The sequence below is a fragment of the Sturnira hondurensis genome, unplaced genomic scaffold (genome assembly GCF_014824575.4).
Source record: "Sturnira hondurensis isolate 20B ecotype Veracruz unplaced genomic scaffold, ASM1482457v3 Scaffold0025168, whole genome shotgun sequence".
Classification (NCBI taxonomy): Eukaryota; Metazoa; Chordata; class Mammalia; order Chiroptera; family Phyllostomidae; genus Sturnira; species Sturnira hondurensis.
In genome coordinates this window covers 349,844-360,286 of record NW_028097799.1, presented here as the reverse complement: position 1 = coordinate 360,286, position 10,443 = coordinate 349,844, and the positions used below count along the sequence as shown (strand labels likewise).

Below are 10,443 nucleotides of genomic sequence, written 5' to 3'. Positions count from 1 at the left end.
ATTGCTGTGGCTAGGACTTCCAATACTATGTTGAATAGAAACGGTGAAAGCAGACAGCTTTGTCTTGTTCCTTATCTTAGTGGACAGCTTTTAGTTTTTGCCGATTGAGTCTGATGTTGGCTGTAGGTCTGTCATATATGGCCTTTATTATGTTGCAGAATGCTCCCTCTACTTACACTTTGCTAAGTGTTTTTATCATAAATGAGTGTGGTACCTTATCAACTGTTTTTTATTCATCTATTGATATGATCATGTGATTTTTGTTTTTCCTTTTGTTTATGTGATGTATTACGTTTATTGATTTGTAAATATTGTACCATCCTTGCATCCCTGGGATGAATCCCACTTGATCATGGTATTCAATCTTTCAAATGTATTGCTGGATGCGGTTTGCCATTATTTCATCCAGGTTTATGCCTTTGCCCCCCTCTACCCAGTACACCCATTCCTTCCAGCAATTCCCCCCACCCTTAGTTCATGTTCATGGGTCATGCATACAAGTTCTTTGGCTATTCTGTTGCCTATAACTTTTCTTAACATCCCCCTGTCTATTTTTTACCAACAATTTGTGCTTCTTAATTCCCGCATCTTCCCCCCTCCCCATTTCCCCCTCCTCCCACCTGATAATTCTCCAAATGATCTCCATATCTATGATTCTGTTCCTGTTCTGCTTGTTTGTTTAGTTTGTTTTTTTATTCAATTATTGATAATTGTGAACTTATTACCATTTCAATTATCACAGTTTTGATCTCCTTTTTCTTATATGATTCTCTTTAGCATTTCATATAATAATGGCTTGGTGATGATGAACTCCTTTAGTTTTATCTTGTCTGGAAATCACTGAAGGAGTCTCTTGAGAATCTCACAGTTTCTTCTGCTGCCCCAGCTGCAACTGGTTTTTACAGCCAGAAGTTATGGGAACTTACCTACCTGGTGCTGAAACCCTGAACTGAGTGGTCTGGTCTGGGGTTGGGATCCCTCACTCCCAAGGTATCACTCCCAATTTTCATCAACCACAATGGGTATGGGACTGCCCATTCCAGACTCCACACCCCTCTGTGCCACTCCACCTCTCCTGCCTCTCCACATGTCTGCACGTTTCTGCCCTTTCTACCCATCTGGGTGAACGTAGCTTCTTTAAACCCTTGGTTGTTGGACCAAGCTCAATTTTCTGACAATTTGGACTATTTGTTTTGTAGTCTAGTTGTACTTTTAGCTATAGTTGTGTATAGAGGCAAGGCATATTTACCTACACTTCTATGTTGACCAGAAGTGACCTTTTCCCATATTCTTTGAGATGTTTCTGTCAGTCAAAGCTTTTCCTGCTCATGTGGCCAATTTTCTCATTTTTTCCTTTGTAATTTATTTTCAGTATAATTCAAAATATTTTTCAGATTTCTTTGAAAATTCTTAATTTGTGTGTTATTTAGAAATGTGTTGTATATATTCCAAATATTTGGGGGGTTATCTAGGTATCTTTCTACTATTGATCTCTAGTTTAGTTTTATTATAGTCAGGGGTCATTGTTTATATGATTTCTTTTTTGAATATATTTTATTGATTATGCCATCACAGTTGTCCCATTTGCCCCCTTCATTCCCCTCCACCCTACACATCCCCTCCCACCCACATTCCCCCATTTAGTTCATGTCCATGTGTCATAAGTTCTTTAGCTTCTACATTTCCCACACTACTCTTGCCCTCCCCCTGTCTATTTTCTCCCCACCAACTATGCTACTTATTCTCTGCACCTTCTCCACCCTTCTCCTCCTCCTACTCCGCTCTTGATAACCCTCCATGTGATCTCCATTTCTGTGGCTTCACTCCTGATCTAGCTGTCCACTTAGTTTGCTTTTGTTTTAGGTGTGCTTGTTAATAACTAACTTTGCTGTCCTTTCACTGTTCATATTTTTTATCTCCATTTTCTTAGATAAGTCCCTTTAATATTTCATATACTAAGGGCTTGGTGATGATGAACTCCTTAAACTTGACCTTATCTGAGAAGCACTTTATCTGCCCTTCCATTCTAAATGAAAGCTTTGCTGGATAGAGCAATCTTGGATGTAGGTCTTTGGATTTCATGACTTGGAATACTTCTTTCCAGCCCCTTCTTGCCTGTAAGGTCTCTATTGAGAAATCAGCTGACAGTTTGATGGGAAATCCTTTGTAGGTGACTGTCCCCTTATCTCTTGCTGCTTCTAGGATTCTCTCCTTCATTTTAATCTTGGCTAATGTAATTATGATGTGCCTTGGTGTGTTCCTCCTTGGGTCCATATTCTTTGGGACTCTCTAATCTTCCTGGACTTCCTGGAAGTCTATTTCCTTTGCCAGATTAGGGATGTTCTCCTTTATTATTTGTTCAAATAAGTTTTCCACTTGTTGCTCTTCTTCTTCCTCTTCTGGTGACCCTATAATTCATGGAAAGATGAATTGAAAGATGTCCTGGAGGTTCCTAAACCTCTCCTCATTTTTCTGAATTTGTGTTTCTTTATTCTTTTCTGTTTGGTTGTTTCTTTCTTCTTTCTACTCCACTCCATTGATATGAGTCCCAGTTTTCTTTTCATCACTGTTGGTTCCCTGTGCATTTTCTTTCATTTCACTTAGAGTAGCCTTCATTTTTTCATCTAATTTGCAACCAAAATCAACTAGTTCAGCGAGCATCCTGATCACCAGTGCTTTGAACTGTGCATCTGATAGGTTGGCTATCTCTTGGTCACTTAGAAATATTGGCTCTGGAGCTTTGATCTGTTCTTCTGTTTGAGTCATAATGTTTTGGTCTGTTTGCACCTGTTATGTATGAGGGGAGGAGCTTTAGGTGTTCTCCAGGGTGGGGCAACCCAGTAGCTAGGTTGTGGTGCTGTATGTGGGGGCGGGGTCAGAGAGGGAACAATGGCATTTATTCCACTCTCTCTCAATTTCAGTTCCCTCTGCCACTTCCCACAAGCAAATTGGGCCCTTCTGGTGCTGGTTCCTGGGTGGGTGGGCTTGTGTACATTCTAGGACCCTGTGGGTCTCTCCAGAGAACTCCCCTGTGAGGCTAAGAGCCTTTCCTGGCATCTCAACCCCCAAAAGTTTTTTCAGTCAGTGCTGTTAGGCTTTATTTCCCGTCACTGGGGCCCTGGGTTGCACAGTCTGTCTCACTGCCTTTTTTTTGCTTGGTGTATCTGTGCATGGATGTGCGTTCACAGTCAGCCAACCACCTTGCATGTCTCACTGGGTTTGTGCATTTCTTCCCCCACCCGGGTCTGCTAACCACCACCTCCTTCTGCCAGGACCCCCTCTGCTGGCCACTGACTCTGCCCCTCTTATCAGTCTGGATGAATGGTTTGTTGTTGTCGGACTTCGGTACAGTCTAATTTTCTGTCTGTTCTGGTTGTGTTTTTGTTTCTAAATCTTTGTTGACCTTAAATTTGGTTGTGCGAGGAGGAACAGTATTTCCATCTACGCCTCCATCTTGGCCGGAAGTCCTGTATGATTTCTATATTTTTAAATTTGTTAACATGTGCTCTAAGGCCCACAGTGTGGTCTATTTTGTTGAATGTTACATATAAGCTTGAGAAGTATGTGAGTTCTGTGTTGTTGGATGGAGTATTCTGCAGATGTCAGTTAGATCCAATTGATTGATAGTGCTATTTTTATCTGTATATTCACTGATTTACTGCCAGTTTGATTTCTCAGTTACTAGCAGAGGGTGTTGAAGTCTCCAAGTGTAATAGTGGATTTTTCTATATCTCCTTTCAGTTCTATTAGTTTCAACTCATGTATTTTGATGCATATTTAGGTGCATAAGTGTTTAGGATTGTTATGTCTTCTTGGAGAATTAAACTCTTTACTATTATATAATACCACATTTTATTCCTGATATTCTTTCTTGGTCAGAAGCCAGCTTTGTCTGAAATTAATATAGACACTCCAGCTTTCTTTCATTAATGTTAGTTAGCATGATATATCTTTTTGTATTCTTTTACTTATAATCTGAGTCTTTATATTTAAAATGGGTTCCTTTTAGTTAGGTTTATTTAAATTCACAACAGCAGTCTGTAGTATTTTTTGTATTGTTTATAGTATTGTTTATATTGTTTATAGTATTGTTTACAGCACTGTATATATTGTTTATAATATTGTTTTTTTAATTCACAACAGCAATCTGTCTTTCATTAGTATATTTAGACCATTCACATTCATGTCTTCACTATGAAAGCCTGCTGGGTTCTTGGAGGTAAAGATCACAAAAATATGGGGGCTTAGCCCCAAAATGTGGTCCCTAGGAGTTTCTCACTCACACTAGTTCACAGTCAGTCTTTGGAAATGCATTCAAAATTACCATTTAAGTGTAAAATTTTAGTTGACCAATGTCAATGGAGAAATTTAAGACAAGGAGATAATAATTCACCATATCTAAAAGTTCATTTGTTTTCAGGTACATAACCATGGCATAAGCATTCTGTCTAAAGAGTGTCAGTGACACATCCTTTTAAAAAATGGATTAGTTTTTGAGGATACCAAGAGCATGCTACCACTTTTGACTTAACAAAAACCCCACAAATCCTAGTCTTGGTAGCAGAAAACCTAGCAGATGTGATTTGGAAGGCAGAGTGCTTTCCTGCAGCCCTCGGGCTAGACTTCTGGGAAGTGTATCTTTAAGAGCTTCATAAAAATAGCAAACTAAGCATGAATTTTATATCTAATACGCAAAGCACCCTCTTTTTTCTCATTGGTGACTTTGTCTGTGTTTGTTTAGAGCTACTTAGTTTATAGGTCTGACCAATGTCATACTATGTCATTATGCCCTAAAGGAATTTTACAGTTTCTTATATATCTCCTGTCTTTCTTATGTGACAAGTGAATAAAGGTTCCAGTCCAATATAAAACACAATGGAAATCTAGACAACTCTGGGCGAGGTCACCTGGACAGCCTCTTGCAGCTCACCAATGCATTGTGTTAGTGATGTTACTAAAGTATTCAAGCCACAAACAAACTGTAAGTAATACAGTAAGGTACTGGATTGAAGATAGACATATAGATGAAGGGAATAGAATTGAGAATCTAGGAATAAACCCTTACATTTTCAACAAGGATATCATGACAATTCAGTGCTGAAAGAATAATCTTCCAAACAAATGGTGCTGGGACAACTAGATATCCATATGCAAAAGAATAAAGTTAAACCATAACCTTACAAAATAAGAAAGTACAAAAATTAACAGAAAATCAGTCAAAGAACTAAATGAACAAGCCAAAGTTCTTAGAAGAAAACATAGGCATAAATCTTCATCACCTTGGATTAGGCCATTGTTTCTTAGATATAATGCAAAAAAAAAAAGCACAAGTATCAGAAAAAATAGATAATTATACTTCATCAAAAAATAAAACCGTCATGCTGCAGAGGACCTTATCAAGAAAGTGAAAAGACAACACAGGAGTGGGAGAAAATATTTATAAACCATATATATGATCAGGGAATTGTATATGGAATACATAAAGAGTCTTGCAACTCAGTGATAAAATGAAAACAGTCTAAGAGCCCAGATCTTGGTTTCTAATGCCATTCTCCAAAGGTATTAATAAAATGAACAGGGTTCCTTAAAGAAATGGTTGGTTCCAAGACTGATACAAGAAGTAGACAAGAATGAGCCTAGAGCATCTTATAGTGCCAGAAAGTAAGAAAGTGCTCAAACACACACACACTTACACAATGAAAGGGATCTATCCAAGGGACTCAGGAGCTCATTGAAAGAGTCCCCAGTGGCCTAAAATTGGAACAAATTGAGCAACAAGACAATATGGCATTGTATTATAAATCAAAATATAAAATAAATAACCATAAGTCCATAAGAATAGGAATGAGTGAATGAATAAATAAAGAAGAAGAGACAAATCTTCCATGCAGAGGTATTCCAAAAAGTTTATATAGATATTCTACCTTCAGGAGGTGGTACTTAACTCCTTACACCTCAGAAGTAGGTTGTGCAAAGTGATTTCCTTGCAAAGAGTACAGGATGGAAAGGGAGATGAAAGAAACTGCACAAACACTGCCTCATCCAGGTGATCTAGGTCAACATGCACAATGATAAGCCATGTCAATAGTGTGTAGTGAAAATGACACTTTACCTTTCTGGCCTTCTTCCACAAAACACATAACCCCAGTGTAATGCGAAAACATTAGAAAATCCCAACAGAAAAACATTGTGCAAAACATTTGACCAGCACTCCTCAAAACTGTCCAGGTGATCAAAAACAAGGAGTGTTTGAGAAAGTGTCCTGGGCGAGAGGAACCTAAGGACACCTGACAACTAAATGTAGTGTTGTATCATTAACTGTAAGAAATGTACCATTCTAATATAAAACTTTCTTAATCAACTGAGATATTTTTAATTAATAAGTATCAAGTGCACTTTACATTGATAACTGCAATACTGAAACGGTGACACTTTAAATGTATTTTTTCAAAAAAAGTTATCTGGGAAACATGATGATCCAACCATGAGCGTTTATATGGCCCGTATAGGTCACTATGATTTAGTTAATGCTAGGATCTAAACCAGTGTTCACATTTCACATCTACAATAAGGCAGACGATGAATTTCTGTATTGTTGAATTTTAGCAAAAATGCCATGAGATAATTTAAACAAATGTCAAATTTTTGAAGTGCAAACTCATAAACTACATCGGGGTTGCTTTTTGCTTGAAGTGCATCTGACTTGACAATACAGGCAATTTTTCTTTCTTAATTCCTTGGAAAAACATTTTTGCAATAAGTCTTGTGTCTTTTTTTTTTAGATTTTATTTATTTATTTATCTTTAGAGGGGAAGGAGAGAGGGAGAGAAACATCCATGCATGGTTGCCTTTTGTGTGTCCCCTGCTGGTAGTTAGCCTGCAAAGAACCAGCCTGCAACCCAGGCATGTGCCCTGACTGGGACTCGAACCGCGACTGTCTGGTTCGCAGGCCCGCACTCAATCCACTGAGCTACACCAGCCAGGGCCCAGTCTTGTGTCTTCTTTACTACGACTGGCTTGTTTTTAAGAAAGATCATCAGCCCTGTAGTAGTTTTCCACAGTTGATAAAAATCTATCAAAAACATCACAATATAATTTGCAAAGAAAAAAGTTGTTTTTCAAAGGCTGCAGGAACAGGAAAGAAAAAGCACTTCTTATTTGTATAAACACAAACATTTTAAATCTACTCATCCTACAAGTAAATCCAATATAGTATTAAAATGTTCTATAAAATGAACAAAAAATATCTGCTTGCTTCAACTGTTCCCACAGTCAAACGTTACTGTATGAGAGTTGCACTATAGTTGTTTGCTGGTTCAATTTAAGGGTTTGAAATTATTTTTGTGTATTTGGCCCATGATGTCCACATTCCAGATAAATTCAGTTCAAAAAATGGAAATTAGGACAAAGACTCCATGCAACAAAGCACAAGGATATGCTACCAGAAGTTGCTGTCTTTCCATGGGTAATGCAGAAATTAAAATTTTGGAAGCAAAAAAAATCATCCAGTATTTTCAGCAATGAAAATGATTCCTACCATTCCTTGCAAAGAAAATATCACTGCAAACTAAAAAGTAAGATCATGGGAAGAGGACAAATCCAAGAACACTTGCCACACAACTGAATGAAACACCTGTCATACCCATTAAGTTTAATAAACAAAACATTCTTAGACATCCAATTGTACTGATCCCATACACACAGCCAAACTAGAGATGCTAGCCAGTAACAGTGTGGCTCCAAAGGCAAGGCACAAGTCCATGTGTCCTGCCAGAGCAGTCTCATTCGTGTTGCTGCCATCTGCTGCTTTTAATGGATGTAATACAGTTAGTGTTTTTTGCCAGATGTGGTCAAAATTGATACCCAATTCTTCTCATAAAGATGGCTTGTCCTCAAAGTTGTTTTCATAGAATGATTTAGGTATAGTTGGAATCTATGCCCAAGCTGGGCATAGTTGGAAAATCTGCCCAGTGTATGGCATTGTGGCTGCATCATGCCTGGAGGGACAAATCAGCCTTGTTGTGATGAGTCATAGCCAGCCTACTGTTTGCTATAAGGACCTCCACTTCCTCCATAATCATAGCACTGCTATGACTGGTCATCAGTGCTGTAACTCTCTGGTAGTAATCCATGTTTAAACGATCAAAGCCTGTCATTGCAAATGATCAAATGCAGAGGTGGTGTTAATAGCTGCAGCAGCCCTAGGTAACCCTCGAACTCTGCTTAAGGTCCTGCATTGGCCCCTGTTAATATGTGTCTCAGTCCAAAGTAAAGTAAGATGTTAATGAGACAGGAAGTTTGGTGTATGATGAGTAAAAACTCTGACTATCTTCACAATTTTTTTTTCTAAAACTTCTAAAAACTGGAGTTTATTTAAAAAAATAAAGTTTAAAAGAATAAATAAACCAATTTAAAAACAGGTAAAGGTTCAAATAGATATTTATCCAGAGGAGATATATAAATGGTCAACAAGCACATGAAAATATGTTCAACATTTTTAACCTATAGGAAAATGCAAATCAAAATCACAATGAGATACCACTTCACATCCACTGAGATAACCATAATCAAAAGATAGACAATAACGGGTGTGGCAAGGATTCAAATAAATTGGGACCCTCATACATAGCTAGTAGAAATTAAAATTGTGCACCATATTTGGGGAAATAATCTGGCAGGTCCTCAAAAAGTTAAACGTGGAGCTACCTAATGATCCAAGAATTCCATTCCTAGGCATATCCCCCCCAAAATTTAAAATGCGTTTACATAAAATTTGCACACATTCATTTCAGCACTATTTCTAACAGCTAAGCAATAGAAACAACCCAAATATCCATCAACTGAAAAATGGATAAACAAAATATAATATATCTATATTATGGAATATTATTCAGCTCTGAAAAGAAACAAGGTATTAATAAATGCTAATACATGAATGAACATTGAAAACATTATGCTAAGCCCTGGCTGGTGTAGCTCAGTAGATTGAGCATGGTCCTTTGAACTAAGGGATCACGATTCGATTCCCAGTCAGGGCACATGCCTGGGTTGCAGGCCAGTTCCCAGCAGGGGACACACAAGAGGCAACCATACATTGATATTTCTCTCCCCCTCTCCTTCCCTTCCCTTCTAAAGATAAATGAATAAAATCTTTTTTAAAAATTTAAAAAAGAAAAGAAAACATTATGTTAAGAGAAAGAAGCCAGGCACAAAAGGTCACCTATGGTGTAATTCCATATCTATAAAACATCCAGAATAGGCAAAGCCATAGTGACAGAGAACAAATTAGTAATGCCCATAGGCTAGGGGGAGTAGAAAATGGGGAATGACTAGTAGTGGGTTCAGAGTTTCTTTTTGGGGTGTTGAAAATTTTCTGGAATTTAATAGTACCACAACTTTGCGGATATACTAAAATCTAGTGAGTTGTACACTGCGATTAATAAAATAAGAAAAATAAGATTCAAGTCATAAACTATCATTCAAGATATAAACTATCTTCAACATNTGAGATACTACTTCACATCCACTGAGATAACCATAATCAAAAGATAGACAATAACGGGTGTGGCAAGGATTCAAATAAATTGGGACCCTCATACATAGCTAGTAGAAATTAAAATTGTGCACCATATTTGGGGAAATAATCTGGCAGGTCCTCAAAAAGTTAAACGTGGAGCTACCTAATGATCCAAGAATTCCATTCCTAGGCATATCCCCCCCAAAATTTAAAATGCGTTTACATAAAATTTGCACACATTCATTTCAGCACTATTTCTAACAGCTAAGCAATAGAAACAACCCAAATATCCATCAACTGAAAAATGGATAAACAAAATATAATATATCTATATTATGGAATATTATTCAGCTCTGAAAAGAAACAAGGTATTAATAAATGCTAATACATGAATGAACATTGAAAACATGCTAAGCCCTGGCTGGTGTAGCTCAGTAGATTGAGCGTGGTCCTTCAAACTAAGGGATCACGATTCGATTCCCAGTCAGGGCACATACCTGGGTTGCAGGCCAGTTCCCAGCAGGGGACTCACGAGGGGCAACCATACATTGATATTTCTCTCCCCCTCTCCTTCCCTTCCCTTCTAAAGATAAATGAATAAAATCTTTTTAAAAAATTTAAAAAGGAAAAGAAAACATTATGCTAAGAGAAAGAAGCCAGGCACAAAAAGTCACCTATTGTGTGATTCCATATCTATAAAACATCCAGAATAGGCAAAGCCATAGTGACAGAGAATAAATTAGTAATGCCCATAGGCTAGGGGGAGTAGAAAATGGGGAATGACTAATAGTGGGTTCACAGTTTCTTTTTGGGGTGTTGAAAATTTTCTGGAATTTAATAGTACCACAACTTTACGGATATACTAAAATCTAATGAGTTGTACACTGCGATTAATAAAATAAGAAAAATAAGACTCAAGTCATAAA

General features: G+C 37.6%; 1 pseudogene; it reads right to left on the bottom strand.

Moving 5' to 3' along the window:
- Nucleotides 1–7,385: 7,385 nt before the first annotated feature.
- On the bottom strand, nucleotides 7,386–8,117 carry LOC118982183 (protein YIPF5-like; annotated as a pseudogene).
- Nucleotides 8,118–10,443: the final 2,326 nt, after the last annotated feature.